The sequence below is a fragment of the Vanessa tameamea genome, chromosome 8 (assembly GCF_037043105.1).
Source record: "Vanessa tameamea isolate UH-Manoa-2023 chromosome 8, ilVanTame1 primary haplotype, whole genome shotgun sequence".
In the NCBI taxonomy this organism is placed as follows: domain Eukaryota; kingdom Metazoa; phylum Arthropoda; class Insecta; order Lepidoptera; family Nymphalidae; genus Vanessa; species Vanessa tameamea.
Genome location: NC_087316.1, coordinates 1,438,233 through 1,457,608, shown reverse-complemented (window position 1 = coordinate 1,457,608; position 19,376 = coordinate 1,438,233). Strand labels below are relative to the sequence as shown.

Below are 19,376 nucleotides of genomic sequence, written 5' to 3'. Positions count from 1 at the left end.
AAAAAACAGTAGTTACTCTTTTTTTTTAAATGCCTACATAGTCGACTCATGCTAGGGCAGACCCTTTTTTGCAAGGATCCCTTGGTTGACGGCTAATTTTCTATGTAATGAGCTTCTTGTTGTACAGCTATGTTTAAAGTACATTTTACATAATGATATGATTCATATAATATAATATATTATATGAATTACTGTGTATAAAATTATCTAAGAGTCAATATTATCACTCGTCCAGAGGGTTAAGACCTTAGAGACCTGTTTTCAATTACTGTAACTTTATCATTTATTTATGTTAGATATACGTAATGAGTTTATATATTTGTAATGATTTGTAATTGAGTTGAACAAATTGTTTTTTTTTAAATATATTTATCTTGAAATTACGGTATACATATAAAATAAAGGATAACAATTCTTGTTTTGATTATCTTATATCACAATAAACAGTAAATAATGTTTGATATTTGAAGGTTTTAAAATAACATTTTTATACAAATTGACTTGTATCGTTATAAGTAACCTTAGGCCTTAGCCCAGCAGTGGGAAATTTACAGGCTGCTAATGTTATAAGTAACTTTAAAGTTATCTGTTAGGACCGTAAGGAATTTGCGGAAAATCAGGAATGGAAATTCTATTTTAGCTCTCATTATTCGTTTATAATAATAAATTATTTACACGTAAATATATACATGTGATTTAATAATTATAGACATAATATATATTTAAGGTAAAATAAATTTTAATAAAAAGAAAAACGCTGCGGCTTCGCACGGGTGCTGTTTATTAATTTATTCCCTATAGCACTCAAGTATTGTGTAGCTTTGTACTAGTGATTGTTGTAGATTTGGATTATCAGTTACGAAGATTGTCCCCTTCATATAAACATACGAAACGTATCTACTTATAATAATTGTATAGATGTATAATATAAAATTACAAACTATTTTATTTACACTTATTTACCATTTTTATTGCGATTATTTGAGTCGTAATATGGCATATACATTTCTTTGGTTATTAACTTCTGGGCACTATACATCATAACAATTTTGTTTATATCTTAATACTGTTATTTATATTTTAAATTGATTAAAATTAAAAAGAAAAAAACACATTGCAATAATGTTTGAAATTAAACATTTTGACAACAGCAGTCATAAAAACGAACCCGTAATTTTATTCGATAACGATATTTTAAAAATGTAATCAACTCCAATGTAAATCAATTATTTAAATTTGGAGACATATAGCACATGGTATTATAATAAAAATGATGTATATCAAATTTTATGAAACAAGGAACAGTATCATTTTTTAGAATATATTTTATTATTAGAATATTTATTCGTTTAAATGGAAGGGTAAGTTAACGTCGTTTGAGGGGACAGGAGTTTTGCCTTGGTTACCGGTCGTCTGACACGCAAGGGCTGGGGTTTTACCTACGTATTGATGACTGTAGTTTTGTCATACTATGTTATTCATTAAAATATTATGTGGGTATTTAACTGTGGTCCTTTGACCTTCATGTATTCTTTATTACCTTATTCGAATAGGAATGTCCTGCGTGCGTGCATGTGTGTGCGGTCTTGTAAGAGCAGACATGCGTGCGTGTTTGCAACGAGCGTAAAATTTTGCACTAAATATTAAATACGTTGCTTAATTGATTGAAGAAACTTGTTTGTGGTACAAAATGTTTTATAAGTAACTCTGCATATGCAATTATATTTCGAGATATGATGCAAATACACCGGTAAGTACTGAGCTTTTGGAGGCCATATTTATGACGAATTTCTTGAAAACTTTATTCATCTCAAGTGGTCGCAATGGCGTAATAAATATGACTAATCCTTTTGCAAGAAATATACATTTATTGTTAAAATATGACTCGTATTTTTTTACTTCGGTAAATTAAAAGTCTTCAACGGTATTTTGAAAAATATTATGATTCGTAATTGCAATATTATTTTATAATCTGTAATCTTTTTTCTAATACCGTAGACTTGTTAGGCTGATCTTACAAAGTTTCATTAAAACTTTCCATGGTTTTAGGGTGATGCGTCGTATCGAACAAAATTGTCAGTATTACGGACACAACAAAAGGGACTGACTGGGCATCCAGTAGTAAGAAAAGATGAATTCAATCAAAAACAACGGGTTTAAGCCTGAGCCTAGCATTATTTATTTTTTAATAGTATACTCATATTGGGCTCAGTGGTGCGACGAACATTGTAAGAATACCAGGGCGACAAGTCTACTAACAAATTGTGACGTAATCGCAATCGAATCGAGTCGTTATCATTAGAAGAAGAAACAGTTGTGTTTGAGAGTTGGATCGGAAATATAGAACGTTGGGTCGGAGATATAGAATCGCTCCCTGTTCGGGTCGAATGAATTTCTGGTACACGTAAGAAAAGGGGGGGGGGGAGTAGAGTCCAAAAGTTCTGCTGAGAAGGATAAATCAATATCATGTATGTATACTCTATTCCAACTATAACAGGAAAAAAGGCAAATAAACAACATTTGACACCAAATTGATGCGATATCATTGGTTGAGAGCTTGTTTAATCTATGATATTCACTATGGATTTGCGAAAGAATTGCGTTATGAACGACGACGAAACTATTATCGGAATTTTATTATCGGAAGTAAAATTAATATGTAAATAAGCGGTTAATTGCAATAGTCTTGTACAAAATAGCTGAGTTATTAGCAAGTCGCATTAAATACGTAAATCTAAGGTTTGTTTATCTTTTTTCCTACTTCCATTGGAATAGGCTATAAATAGAAAGTACTGTTTTCTCTGAACTGAATATTTTGATTTTAATTAAGTATCTCTAATGGCAACGTGGGTATCAATGACAGACCATATGGAGGGCAGTAGGGGGCGGGTACGTCACACCATTCATTAAATCTCAATATCATATATGGATTTATAGTAAGCATATTAATTGTGTTTAAAACTAATGTATACATATAATCCTTACGTCGATACGAAAATGAGGTATATTCATTTTGATTGACTTTGACCTTGAAGTATTTCGTCTTATTGTTTACATCGGTGACATTTAACAGCCAGTATAAGAAATACTATTGAATGAGGTACTGTTTTAGGTTCTTTTTAGTAGTTTCAATCTTGAGTTATTTACTTAATTTGAACGTTTTATTCGAAATAGAAAGTCGAACGTCATCATGTCTTCAGACAAATTTCGTTCTTTTTGCATAAAAAATATTATTATAAATAAAAAAATATTGTATGAATATTTTATTCATTTCCGTTCATTATCTATTAAAAAAAAATCTGATATTATTTTCACGTTTAATTTAGTTTATATAAATGGTTTTGCTAAACGTGATCTAAGGTGCGCACACACTAAGCGGTTCCGAGTATCGGCTATCGTGCCCACGCGCATGACATAATGCCATATGGCCGGATGGTCGTCATCGCTTGAGGTAACGCTGTATTGTAAACATGTATTATTCTATAAAAAATATATATTAATAACACCTGTAGACTATATGTGAATCACAAATTGGCTTTTAATAGACATATATAACATATAATATATCTAAAACGCGTGACACATTGAACACTTTTTATATGTGCCTATCTGGGTACATTTTTGTATGTACCGTTTACTGATCATATATTCTACAACCAAGCATTATTAATTAGTATTGTGGTGTTTCGGTTTAGAGGATGGCAATAAATACATATCGCTGAAATGAATAATTATAAACACACTTTGCTTAAGATACACATGTTCCACGAATTAAATCATAACAGCCATTAAGGAAAACATTAAAACAATATTATAGTGATAAATTTTGACGTTTCTTCACACTCCGTTGAGCCATCAACGATTGATAGACGGTGTCCATCACGTTGTATCAGGGGTCATTCGCAGTTCATGTTCACCTATCAGATACAATCGCGCTACCGTCCCGGTGGTCCGGTCACGTGGAAATCGGAGCGCAGGCGCATCGAAATTCGACACCGTTTTGCTATGTGGTTATTAACTATTTAAACCCAGCCCGAGACGTGATACTAGTCTCGACGATGGACAAAGACTTAATTCAAAACTTATCACTTCGCTGATGTTGATGTCTTTTGATGTCATCATGCGTGATATTTATTTTGGTTTTTGTATGACAGGATCTTGGGGCTTGGAGTAATGGAGCAAAAACTTTTATAAAACATAAACGCTTCGTGTTTTTGCCTCTACTGGTGCCATTTGGAATTGCAATTCCACGGGGCTAGCATTCTTGCCACCATTCCACGCGGTCATGTTTTGCTTACTAGGTTATTTTAATTTTAATTTGTATGTTATTTAAGACATGTATGTTAAATAATCTTATGTAAATACAGCCATACATCATTTTAGCATTTGAATGCACTACAACTAGACTAGAAACCTTTCGAATTATATTGAGTTATTTATTTAAATAATTGTCTAAAAAATATTATTTTTTTTCTATAAACAACTCCAAGAACCAGATGTGGTGTCAGTAGGTCAAAAGATCTTTAGCGCGTGCTTTAGTTAACAATTATCTTCCGTCGATGTGAAGTATTGTTTATGTTTGTAACTTCTGTTTTGAAGTTTTTGTAAATAGGAAAGTTATTTGTGTTGATGAATGACGTTTATGCTGATTTTTTTTTAAATAATAAAAGTAATCCTTTTCCTCTAACCTTAACTTTGTTTAATCGATTCTAACTTGATAACTAAAAAAATGATAATATTTGTGATATCAATATCACAATATTTTTAATCTGCTGTGGTGTCCCTCAAAAGGTACGTTGTTACTTTTTTCCTTAATTTACTAAAGGAAAAAGTTACCATTGCCTGAGATATAGATTCCATTCTAAAGAGATAAATCAAATAAGCAATATATATTAGATATATTATGTATGTATGTACTATTTTAATTAAAAATTAAAACTAGTTGTTCTAGCGACTTTGGCCGAGTCAAATTACGTTACGATCAGTGCTTCAGCCGCGAATAAACCAGTAGACAGATTTATAATATGAGTCTGATATCCTCGTACACAAGGTTGTTTTTATATAAATCTACTGATAAAAAAACTCAGACAAAATATCTCATGTTAACAAAAATACGCAAACCAACTATATATTATTAGAACAAAAATAAACAAACCGACAGTTCGCCTCGTTGCCGACGTATTTGTAATTTTAGCCATTACGTTATCAATGTGCATGTAATCGACCGTGCTTAAGATAAGGGAAGTCAGTTGTTGCCTTGCAGTACTACTTTAACGCTGACGATGATGACACTGGTTAGTTGCCAATGCCATTGTCATTTATTTGAAGCGTTAGATCGTTCGTATGATTTATATAATGATGATTCAGTTGACTTCCTCGTTGATTTTTAATCATTAATAATAGACTTGGCAAATTTGCTACCTGATGATAAGCGGTCACAATCGCCTACGGACATCGGTGCTGGTAGAAATATTGACCAACCTTTATATTACCAACATTGTGACCAACGTCTACATGGCCAATGCGCCCCAAAGCCTGTTTTAAATTTTTTATTCCCATTTTAATAGCTAAGTCGCTTGGGTCACTATGTTGTTTCGCTTATTTATGTGATGTTTACCTATATTATATATAACTTTGACCAACTCTGAAGTGGAATATGCAAGATAAATATTATGTATTCCAATTGATCTATATATTCATCGTGGAGAAGTTCGCCACCAACACGTTCCATTAAAATGTGCTCCACCAACCTTGGGAGGTAGTAAGTTACGTCCTTTATATTTTTCATTTTACAAGTTCACTGACCCTTTAAATCGAATGACAAAAGATGTTCTGGTTATTAGTATTTACTCAAACTAAGTAATGGTCTAGTGAAAACTTTATCAGGCTACTGATAATTATTGATATCTTATGCGCAATTGGTTAAGAGGAAAACATCACCAGCTCTATAATGTCACTACTGTACACAGGCCTAGTGTTCTCTCAAGGATAATCATGCGAAGGTCTTGAGGACAAATACAGATACATTATCCTGCACCGTCGAAATCGAGATGCAAAAACTAAACTGAATTATTGGATGATAAAAGGAATCTTTATTTATCTAAATGAAATGTTACGTTAGAAGAGAAATCTTTTTTGAACTATAGAGAATTGTTTCAAAGAAGAACTCAGTCAGTGTATGAGGTATAATAATGACGATGATAAGTGCCCAGACCTGGAACCGTCAACACGTGTTAAGTACTTACACCTTTCACTAGTTAACAGAGCTTCAACAGTGTTCCCTTAGAATAGAAGTTAAACAGAAATGATACACCGGTGTATTTGTGATTCCGACTGATCCTGTATTCAAGTAATTTTATTGATTGAATGTTTAATTTTTAGGATTCCGTACCCAAACGGTAAAACTTTTACGAAGACTCCGTTGTCCGTCCGTCTGTTCGTCTGTCACCAGGCTGTGTCTTATGAACTGTTATAGTAAGACACTTGAAATTTTGACAGATGATGTAATTCTGTCAACAACAAATACTAGAAACAGAAAAAAAAAATTATAAAGGGCTCCCTTCGTGAGCCCTTGTTGCACTTGACCGGTTTCATTCAATATAACATGTTTAAAGAGGTCTAAAAATTTCGACTTCTGTAACCACAACCATGCGACATATCTTCGATTTTTTTTTACGCTTTAGATGATTATAATAATAATCCACATATAGCAATATAATATAATACAAATCGCCAATCCTGAGACTGTTGAGCGCCGAGTTGAGCTAAGTTTTTTTCGCCAGTTATTCTCAGATAAGGTATTTTCTTTTCCGAACCTCCTTCTGTATTAAATAAAGGAATTTGATTTGATTGGATAACCTATTTCTAAACAGCAGATACCTTCGCAATTGAAAAATTTTAGCTGTTAGAATAAGTATGATTTCAGAGGAAAACATCTGCCTTACCATTTCCAGAATGTTCTGTTCACTGATATAGCCGAGTTTAAAGTGGTATTGTTTTATTTTACATAATATCGAAGTGCGTGGGCTAAAAAACAGATTGCCGGTTTTCTTACAACTAATTTATACTCACATAATAAACGCCTTACATTATTATTAATGATAATTGAAAGTATGAAAGGTAGTCAATTCTTTTTTCTTGGGTTCAGCATTGTTAATTTGGACCTTTGCCAACTTTCAAAAACTAAAACAAGTATCTGATTATTTAAAAAAAAACAACTTAATATATATTTTTACCTAATTGCTATCATTATAATAAGCTCGTTTGAATAAATGATTATTGAGCTTGTGGTTTACAACAATATAAATAATTATTAATTAAATTAGTTCATTAATTAATTATTCTCATTCTATACGATTGTATTAATTAATAGATTAATTAGCTCATTCTTTACAATATATTATTGAATGGATTCCAATTACTATTATTATTTGGTGTAAGTCCGTCTGGGTAGGTACCACTGACAATGTCCCAAATTGAATAAGGAATTACTAATATTCCTATTTACCCTCCTTTTAAGCTTTTCACTAGTGTCAGGAGTGGGGACGACAGTAGCCCAAGGGGTCAGGATCGATCCTGCGACTCTTTACATCGCTAGGCGGCCCGTAAACCATTGCGCTATTGAGGCTTATATACTCGACCACCAAGCGGCTATACTTAGTATTGTTGCGTTTCTGTTTGAAGAATGAGTGAGCCAGTTTAATAACGGATACAAGGGTCACAAGATTTCAGTTTCCAAGGTTGTTGGTGCGTTTGCAATTTAAGGGCGGTCGTGACATTTACCATCAGATGGCCAAATCATCAAATTAAAAGTACTCTTCAAGTAGGTATGACGAAATAACCTAAGAAGAATAGGGAAATGTACACGGCAAACAAGAAAGGTTTGTGACGTCACATCGACGTTTACCGACGTTAACTGTGTATTGCTGTGTTCCGATTTGAAGGGTGAATGGGTGTTATAACTGACACAAGAGATATAAAGACGAAGACGCAGTGATGGGGGAAAGGAGTTGTATATATTTCTAACAATGTTTATGCGTCAAGGTCAACCAATAAAGAAACGCAATGATATACCTAAATATCAAAGATATTTGAAGTTCACCCTACGATCTTCAGTTAATTAGTATATTCTAAAAGCATGACAATCACATAGAATTATTCATCATTATACTATGATATCAGTAATTCTCTATCCTATAGTTATCAGAATATTTTTAACGTCTTATGACGTTGCGGCCGTATACAATGTAAGGTTATAAATAAAACGGAATATCTCACTTCCTCCGGCAACTTCCATGCGCGGGCGCAGAAGAGTAAATATAGCGTAACGACTTGTAGGGTGGATAGTTAACTGTTCTCGGATTATCGACTTAATATTGAGGCACGGCATTGATACGGCTAACATTAACATGATCCGTATGAACTTTAAATGACTTATACAATTATGAGTTAATTATTAAATTAAACGATAACATAATATCGCATAAGTAGAAATTGTATTTAAATTTATTAAATTCAATATGACGTTATATGTATAAAAAATAATGCTCATTTTATAATAGGCGTGTTCTATGCATTCACGTATTATTAATTCGGATGAGGTTAAACTTAGCTGTTTTAGCAAAGATATACAATATGTACGAATTATAGCTGAAGTTAAGGTTATATTCACGTTAATTAATTTCTCATTAGCTTTTATAAAGCTGAAGAGTTTGTTTGTTTGTTCGAGCTAATCTCACGAACGACTCGTCTCATTTGAGAAATTATATCATTTTATTCATCTGAGAGCTTATTTTGCGTGCGCTGCGTAAACGGTTGAAGTTTCGAAAAAATCATGTATGACAGAATCTGTATTGTAGCCGAGCGAAGTCGGGACAAGCAGCTAGTTACAACATAGGGATTGTAAAATGTCTGATTTTGTAATAAAGAAGTATTTAAAGTATCGATACTAATAGTCTCACATAGAGTCGAGCACCTGTTTGATTAGCTGTAATTTAACTTATAAGTATGTATAGACGCGTGCGTTCACAAAAGCCTTATATAAATTAAATATATACAAACACCTGCGATCGAGTTGAAGACTTTTGTGATGCCGAATGCTGATAAATAGCCCTTTTCGTGTGTTATCAAAAATAAACTCTATTATAAGGATAAAAGATTGAATATAAATCGTTGATTTATTGTCGGAGAGGAAGGAAGGTGCGCACGCGCGCATCCCGCGGAGGGAACTGGGGACAGGTGGCGACTGATTTAATTAGAGGACAAGAAAAGTACCGCCGTAACGTGTGTTAGTGCCTCGTCCCCTTATTGTCAGGGCCAGACAGACCGAATTAAATATGTATAGTATTATTTTATTTGACTAGAGCAGTTCAAGTCTTACCTTTATTAATTGATATCAGACATGATATCATGATGATAGAAAATTGTGGAGTTATTATACATTATTTTTGGTCGTTCATTTTCATGCTGAATATATAAATAAATTATTATATAATATATACGTAGTTAGTGTAACTACTGAGTTTCTTGCCGGATCTTGTTGGTAGAATATACATTCACACATGCACAAATGTATCAGAATCAGGTTCAACACGCATTCGCACGACATGTGGAAAAATTATCAAACTACATTTATAACCAACAACAAAATTAAATTCACTATATAAACATGCTTGATTAGAAATATGTTTATAATATATTTAAAATACTAAAAATATTCCATAATAATTAGATAATAGAAAAATTAAATTGTAAGAATTTTAATAATCCGCTTAATAAGCATGAAATGGGATTGAATTAATATAATGCTTTAATTGAATACCGTCAGTTGACAGTGGTACCATGTATCATAAAGCCCTGACCGGGTGGTCGCGTCATACAAACCTACGGTAAACAACTGACTACACACGTGTGTAACAGTCATAAATTTTCAATACTTCGCTATCGTAAATGCATTTAACGCGTGGAACAAATTACAAGAGGAAACCCAAACGTCTGATTAGTATGTATATTTTCAAAAACTAACTTTAACGTTATTTAAATCATGATTATTATATATTATTGTTTTTACTTGCGGTTATTTAAACTGTGTTTGCATTAGCAGCGTTTTTTTTGTTTAATCGGTGCGAAATAATTGACAAGATATATATTTTATGGATTATTAATAGCTTTGTAAAAATGTATAGTTTATTTCAGTAGGACCCATCAGTATTTATCTTTTCGCGTCTTTTGCGTTTGCATCTGTGAACATTTTGTTCGGACTATGGTTTGCGCTTAAGATTTTTTTTGTAAAAATGAATGTTACTATAACATATCGTTACGTAGGAAAGGTATTTGGTAGTAAGGGCTTCGTACTGCCCGTCTGGGTAGATATCATCCACTCATCATATATTTTGCCGTCAAAGAGTAATACTTAGTATTTTTGTGTTCCGGCTTGAAGGGCGTGTGAGTCAGTGTACAGGCACAAGGGACCTTAGTTCCCAAGGTCGGTGGCGCATTGGCGTTGTAAGGAATGGTTAATATTTCCTACGGCGCCAATGTCTATGGGCAAATCGTGACCACTCACCATCAGGTGGATTTTTTACCCACCCGTCTACCTAATCTAAAAAAGTTAACGATGCATGTTTTTTTTCTAGGCAAGTCTTGCCCATTTAAACTAAAGATCTAGAGATTGATAATGCTATAAAATGAAATCACTGTTTTTTTTATTTCTTTTTTACATTAAATAAAGAACGTGAAACTCATCATAAACAATTATATTATATTATACACAAGTGACACTATGTGTCAGAAACGTTTTGATCAAATGTCACGTGTGAAAAATAGCAAATGTTTACGTTACATCCTATATTCAATTCTTTATAAATACAACAGCACTTGAAATACTTTTATCGTGCTCTGAAAAGTTTCCTTTAAAAAATCTGTATACTAAGTCCAACCAGATAAACTGCAATAAGCGGTTTTGCTCGGTGTAGTTAAGAGTCCTTGATTATTTATACATATGCAAAAATAAATAAATAGTGGCCAACGTTTGGCCCCTAAGTACACGCTCAGTAATACGATGTTTGGCGAGTGTCAGGTGTTGCGTCACGAAACAAAGATAATAAACTTGGGCCGTTTGTTTTAGTTATTTTAATGGTCTATCTAAGTTAACAGTCATTCGATCGTATATCGTACGAACTGGTGAATTGATCGTATGCCGTCGCTTGTTCATTGCGCCAAGACTTAAGCCGAGATTAGGGTACTAATTATTAGATGAGATCGCTCCGCAGTGCCTTTGTTGATCCTAATTTAGATAACGAGCGAAGAAGTTGGACGAGGTGCTAATAATATTTTTTTATTCTTCACGCTAATCTCTACGCTATCCTTTTATAGGTTTCCTCATTAAATCTTTGTATGGAACGAGTTATTACAATTGAGATTTTATCAACATATTATTATACAGGTGATTGCTACCTTATTAAAAGTTGAGATGTTTTTTTTATTGTTATATATTTTAACGAGACCCCCTCACGTTTATCTCAAGAATTGATATTGAAGATTTATTTTTCGTTATGTATTCTCCGAGAGTACAGATTTCTTGGGACCTAAAATTTACCAATATTTGACATTGAGTGCAATCATATCTTGGCGAACTTAAAAACAGTGGACACTGGCACTGATCAAAAACTTATTTCATTTACATTGATTTGACAGAATGATTCTAAACGGTTGTTTCGAATTTGTTCTTGTTAATGGACGAAATTTTATTATAAATTTTAAAAAGTTTTAATAATGTTAATTTATATATTTTAATTATTGAATAAATCTAATGAAGGTTATAAAAAGAAGACGAAGACTATAAAAATTGGAAATAATTCTCTAAAAGACATTTACGTTCTTTAAAATGTAAATATAGATGCTTCTCGAAATTCTGATGAAATTTGTCATACAGCTTTGCAATTTTATTGTAAGACTCTCTAAAAGATTATAACAATCTTATACACTGAGCGAAATCTGATTATCTATGTTGTAATCTATCGTCATATAAGTATGAATGACTAGAATAATTCATGAATGGTACACCGACCGTTCAAGGGCACTTTCATTTGAATCAAAAGTGGGGCACGATCACTCCCACGTACGTTTCGATGCCTCTAAAATGCGTGAATTATACTTAACACGATGCGCGAGTGCAGGTCTCGATGATTTCTTCTCACCTTAAGTGTGTTGATAATAATAGACTATATATTCCTACTTCATGCATCCGACATACATCATTTTAATATATTATATATAACGTTCAATGACTTTAAAGTTAGCTATAAGAAATTAACAATAAGTTATATGGATCTTATTATATAGATATATATTTTTAATAAAGTTTACAAATATATAAATTTAATTAAGATTATATCTTATACAAATAATATCTCTAAATACAACTTGACGCCTTCGCAAATATTCGTTCTAAATACCGATAAAAAGTCAACCTACGCGTTGCTTTCCCCGTCATTTGCATCTGTGATTGCCGAAATTGCCGGCTTGCGCAATTTACCGGCCATTGTCGTAGGAATGGTTATGATTATGGGCACTAGCAGCCTTATGTTATAGTATCATATATGTTCGTATCGTAATGTTATTATTAATTCAATAAACCAATCTAGAGATATCCTATTCGAGATATATATATATATAAATTGCATAAATTACGGTAAATCTTAAGTGTTATTATTCTTATTCCGCTGTACGATAAAATGTCGGATTGACGTAGATGTGTCGGATGAAATTTTGCCATACGTTTGCCAAATTATACGCACTGGAGCAGCGTGGTGGAAAAAGTGCCAAGCCTTTTCCCGGAGACAAGAGGATGCTCAGCAATGTGTCATTAGCAGGTTGCTTGCCATCTAAATAAAAAAAAGTATTTTCTACGAAATTGTAGTTTTTAAATAAGACAGTCGTGATGTAGGTTTGAATATATAACAAAATAAATGTCAATGAAGTCGAAACAACAGGATACCAAAATGTTTTAAAAGTAATGAAGATGGGGGTAATTATTTTTACTTAAAATAAATCCAGTTCAATATTTGTATTGTGAATTGTTTTATGAAGTTAAATAATGTAATATAAGTGTACTCGCGTGGCACTCGCCATTCTCACGGGTCCGCAGACCCTTGCAATCTTCTCATTGAGTCAATCAGGGCGAAGGCCCACCCTATGCGGGCCGGGCATCTTATGTCACTTGTTCTTTACTTTCAATGACTATAACATTTTATTTGCAAATTATTTATTTGATTTAATAATCAAATTAATCGCTCATTTTGAATAATATTTAGTATACGATTTATGCTATTGTCACCAGTGCCTATAGTGTGTGTGATTCTTCAGTTCAGCTGGTTATGTGGAACACACAAAACATGTTAATTAATATAGGGTAAAATAGCCTTTGTAACAAAAATAAAGGAAAATCTGAATAGTCTTAGATCTAAGCTGTAATAACAGACTCGTAACTCATCGCAGAACACGATTGATATATGCGACGTTGACTATAAATATGATAACACATACATGTATCTAAAATAACTTCTCGAGTGAGAAAGGAAGTGAGGTCTTATAGAGGACTGACTAACTCAATAATTATGTTTCAATACAGCACATTTTATCCATAGCCAGACTGTACTGGCTCGTCTGGAAACTCCTAACCATAAGTTATTCTACTGTCAAACTCAATACAATGTATTTGGTATGAAGGATGTCGGCTTCAGTGTAACCATAGACACAAGACAACGTAATAGATCCCATAGCTGGCAGTGCATTAACAATGTAAATAATTATTGATCTATTCCAACGCAAAGGTACCGTCGTAGAAATCATAATTCAACCGTTTCGTGCAGAAATGTACCAACTAAATATACTCACTAAATAAAGTTGTTAATGTTTTAAGGAGAATGTCATTTTTATAGTGTGATTTTTATTTATGGTATAGTTAGTGTTATAAACTTCAGGTAACTTAATTCAAATTTAAGGTTTTCGTCACACAACATTCTTAGCGCGGCTAGCATCGCACCTCCTTATAACACTTACCTAATGCTTAAGACAAATAATATGTTGAAATATTGCTGTTATATGTCATTTATTAAACAAACATTAGTATTAAAAATTAGTAAAGAATTTAAAAACAACATTTTCAACAAATTTCCTAATTATTTATATTGAACCAGTTGAAGTTGCTTTACCCGTGAAATTTATTAAACTTTAGCACACAAACCGCCATCACATTTTACCTCATCTAGTAGTGACTTAAAAAGTCAGTCATTTTTAGCTACATAGCTTGAATGACATAGGTAACAGAGACAGTTACTTTTATAATGTTAGTTTAGACGTAGATTAAGAATTGTTGTATATCTCCTATCGCATATATTAAGCTTAAATAGTTTGAAGTTGAAATTGTTTATTTCATTGTTAAAACATGACGCAATGATTATTTCTTATAACATAAATATTATTATTAATTAACGAGAAATACCAGCTAGACAGTTCTGTTTCGATTCAGATAAACTGAACTCACTTCCTCGCAATAAATACGTTCTTATATAGTTAAACTAGTTCTACAGCCGCGGCTTCGGTTAGAAATTTCATGATCGTATTGATTTCTGGGGGAAAATGAAGCTTGAGAAGCCCCTCGTAAAATCAAAATTACGCAATATCCACAGTGCGTTACATTACAAAACTAATATATAGATTCATGTAATAATAAAAATGATTTATTAATATCATTTCCGTTGTTTAAAACCTTATTAACAAGTATGTTCATGAACATGCAATTAAAATATTTTAGCGAAGCCTATCAAATTCCGTAATCACGACGAGACGATCTCGAGACGGAAGGGTCAAACTGTAGTCGTCCTACGCGGTATCTGTGGGGCTTCCAATCATGACTTATTTACTTATGACACTAAATATATCATAATTATATATTTCATATATGTATTGCTTTTAATTCTATGTATCATAATTCATATGCTTATAATTCTATGTACATATGCATTGTTATAATTACTACAAATCTTATGACTAATAACCTTCTAAGTAAAGTTAAAATTTATTTGTAATCAATATAATCAGTTAAGGGAGAAAGAATTAAGAGCATACGCACACCGTAATTTTATATGATGACGTAGTGTTGGCTTGCCAACAGACAAGCCAACATTACGCAGGACATATTATAGGGCACAGGTGCAATATCTATTCCCTGACTCAAATCCGACAGGACCGGAAAGAGATCGGGTGCAGGATAACTGTTTTACATGCTTACAAGATCCATATTGTGGTCTGCTACTGAGAATTTTTCGATAGAAAAACCCAATTTTCATCGGCCCGACCTAGCTTTGAAGCCAGGATTAAAATCTAACCATAAAAGCGGTCGGCAATTGTATATAAGTTACTGTAAAAGCTCGAACTACGGTAAATCTTAAGATTTTCCAGTAAAACCTAAGATTTAACGATTATGAATGGTAAATGTCCATAAAACTTTCGGATTCGAACTTTTACCATCATTCACTTAGTAAATCATAGGATTTACATGTTAGGTTAGCTTAGGTTGGAATGGTAAGAGTCCGAAAAAGTCGTCCCTTTGTAATACTTACATTTACCAACTCATGTCGGTAAATCTTAGGTTTTACTGGAAAATCTTAAGATTAACCTTAGTTCGAGTTTTTACAGTAAGATATACATAAAACGTGTCACGTGATATACGAGTAATGACACAAAGAAAATAACATCGTTGGTAAGACGACGCGTCGCTCGTACCGCCGTAACAAGAAACAATTAGTACGACAAATTGACATTCCGACCGTAATGTCTGCAAATATCGTGACCTACAATATAACGAGACTGGTTCCGTATCCATGTGACATCTATAAAGTCGCTTATTTCGAGAGAGTTGGTGATTTATTTGTTCGTTTAGTATTTATTTAGATCGTATTATTTGGACATTCTTCTTCGTCTTCTGCCTTGCATTTAATCCCGGCTATATCCAGTCTCTGCCTTCCGACTAAGTCTACTCCACTTTGCACGGTCTTTAGGGTCGAGTGTATTATTTAGAAATTATTCAATTTTATCTCCTAAATAATTTAATTTCAACTTTATTTTCTATGTATGATTTAGTTTTAAATTGAAACTTAATTGGTTTATATTATTTGTTTGTCAGACGAAGTAACTAAATAAAAAATAGCCGTCATAAATTATCCAGTACAAAATTTCATTATGTATTAATTTTTTCATCAGCACCAAAATCAAAATATACTTTAGTCAAGTTGTCTTTTACAAGCAACTTTTAATGCTTATTTTACAGATTTGAATTAAACGTAAAGCTACCGGTTTTATAAGTAGATTCTATCTGGAAAAAACTGCAAGGAACTCAGTGGTTACTCTATTCAAAACGATAAAATTTATATAATATATCATGCCTTATGCCTAGAGTCAACGTGTGTCAGCTCCGTTTGCCGCGTCATGGACGTGCGAAGTTTAATAAAAGTAAATAAAAATCTATAGTTATCGTTAAAAAACTTTCTTTCCGTGTTTTACACGTTGACTAATTAGGCAGTAAAGCCTTCCCACCTGTAAAATACCTACAAGCAATGAAGACAACGACCCTAATTGCTCGTGTAAAAGATTAAATTCAGTTTACAGAAGGTTTGTTAACCGCGTGTGTCGCAACACTAACGAGATGTTAGAAATTGTAACAGTGACAACATTGATAAAGAATTATAAAATATAAACTAGATAGTTCGTGTTTTCACGTGATGTGAATTGTTTTTAAAGTATCTTAGCGAATGCACGGCGTACGTCACGCGGTCACCGTTATGTAATTATTCGTATTATGCTAGAAATTTCGACTTTTACTCGAGTGTAAACAACAATGAGACAAGGTTTTAACTTAAATTAATAAGATCGTATACTACAAGCAAAGAACATAAAATTTTAGATCGCGAAGTTGTTGATTCAAAATACGGTCGAACCAGTAAATTGGGATTTTCCTGCCATAATACTTAGTACTTATAAAGTTACTAAGAAAAATACACTTTACCTTATATTATGACAACTAGAGCCAACGTGTAACCAATGAGCCAAATATTGAATTTCGTAAGAGTTTTATAATTGAGTGTCGTTTGTATTATAGTCACTTGGTGGTAGGGCTTTGTGCAAGCCCGTCTGGGTAGGTACCACCCACTTATCACATATTCTACCGCTAAACAGTAGTTGTCAGTATTGCTGTATCGACAGGCATAAGGGACATAATATCTTAGTTCACAAGATTGGTGGCGCATTGGTGATGTAAGGATTGGTTATATTATTATTATTATTATTCAACTCCTGAAGTCACATGTATAAGCGAGTTTAGCTGATTTTAATACTGTATTCGTTTCTTCGTTTCACTTCTACCAGTCACGTTGCTGTAATGCAAAACTAATAGGGATCCTTGAAAAATATAAATGTTTTATGGAAATCAATTCGCTGCTTTAAATAATCGGAGATCGAGCTGATATTGAGTTAAGGTAACCTGTTTATATCTTCAGATCTTTTATTGTTTTGAAATACTAATGTATTATTTGTTCACCATTTATAGTTGAATAAATAATATTAGGAAGAATTGAGAAGATCTCCTAACCACATTTGATGAGGAGGCCTTAACCGTTACTTAACTTTTTAGAGTTCCGTACCCAAACGTTAAAACGGGATATTTTCATAGATGATGTATTTCTGTTGCCGCTGTATTAACAGATAGAAAAGTTGACCGTTTTTATTGACAGTGGTACGGAACCCTTCGTGTGCGAGTCCGATTCGCACTTGGCCGGTTTTATTAAATAACCTTACGGTAGTTTTTACGTTAATATAGATCGGTTTGAACTACTTTATCAAAGTTCAAGTAAGTACGTCAAGAATGTTTTATTTTTTATTGAATCATTTTGGAAAAAATATGCAACACATTAAAAAAATATATTTTTCATTTAGTATGCGACAGTAATGACACAAATTTATTCAGTAAAAGAATATACGTAATAGATAATTAAAAATTTAGACATTAAAAATATTATACAAATAACAACACGAAATATACTTGTGATATTTGAACCAATGTTTGATCCAATATTTGGCAATATTCCAAGTCGAGTCCTTGATGTCTGGAGAATGTTTTTGACCTTTGTGTCATCGCCTTATTATCTTTCATTGACTCAAAGGCTAAGTGTGAGCACATTATCGCTCATCGTTATCACGTGACACAAAAATTTACTGAAAAAGATTTGTTTTAGATCATTTTTGATAACAAATTGGAATATTTTTGTGTATGAGAAATACTCGCTTTCATTCTCAAACTACCTATATATGATATTTTTTTAAAATATAAACCATTTATGTTGTGATAAAATTTTCTGTTAACAAGAAGAATTAATATGTAATTTACCATACGTTTAAAACTAGATCTTTTCACTGGGTAGGGTTTTGTGCAGTGGTACCACCAACTCATCAGATATTGTACCGCCAAACAGCTGTACTTAGTATAGTTGTGTTATGGCTTGAAGGGTTAGTAAGCCAATGTACCATACTACAGGCACAAGGGACGACGGAAAGATTAGTTAACATTTCTTACAGAGGCAATGTATATGGTGGTGCTATTACAATCAAGTGGCCTTTTAATCGTCCTCTTAACTATATTATAAAAAAAGCTTATTTAATTTTGAGCCCGGAGCCCATAAGCAATGAAAGCCTGTTTCATTTGGCTATCTAGGTTCCTTTATATAATAGGCTGTATTCCGTTTCGTTATCACTAAGGGCAGAGTAGAGATAATACCATGTTGAAAGATGTCAGATAATTTTATATAATTACATGTATTTAACCCATTTGAGTTATTTACCTCAGTATTATCTTAATACAATAATCTAATGAGCACATTTCATTTACTGTTTATTATAACACTGTTTCTGTTTATTTAGCCCAAAAAGAATTCCTCGTCACATCCAAAACCCATTTGCAAGATTCTGTAAAATCAAACAAGTCTATTCTAACAATAATTACTGAGTTTCTTGTCGTTTCTTCTAGAATCTGAATCGATGGTCGCTTTCGTTGAATACAGTTCAAGTAAAATGAGGATTCCAAAGCGCTTGTAAGAGCCTACTTGGATAAAGTATACTTTGATTTGATTGATTCATATAAGAATTTTTTTTTTGTTTAAGCTATGCCAATGTCTACATATTTAACTGCCACGTACGCAGAGATTAAATCTCTAACGTAATTGTTACATTTCTATAATTTATGTAAACAATAGTCGGTGAACTTAAATGAATAAGTAAAGAAACTCTTTAAATATTTAAAGTTATTTTTTATCTGTTAAAAATAT

General features: G+C 32.6%; 1 protein-coding gene across 5 annotated transcripts in view; it reads left to right on the top strand.

The window, feature by feature from the left end:
* LOC113396323 (integrin alpha-PS2) overlaps nt 1-19,376 on the top strand; it is a 101,299-nt gene that overhangs the window by 13,496 nt on the left and 68,427 nt on the right. The gene's annotated exons all lie outside the window — the stretch shown is intronic.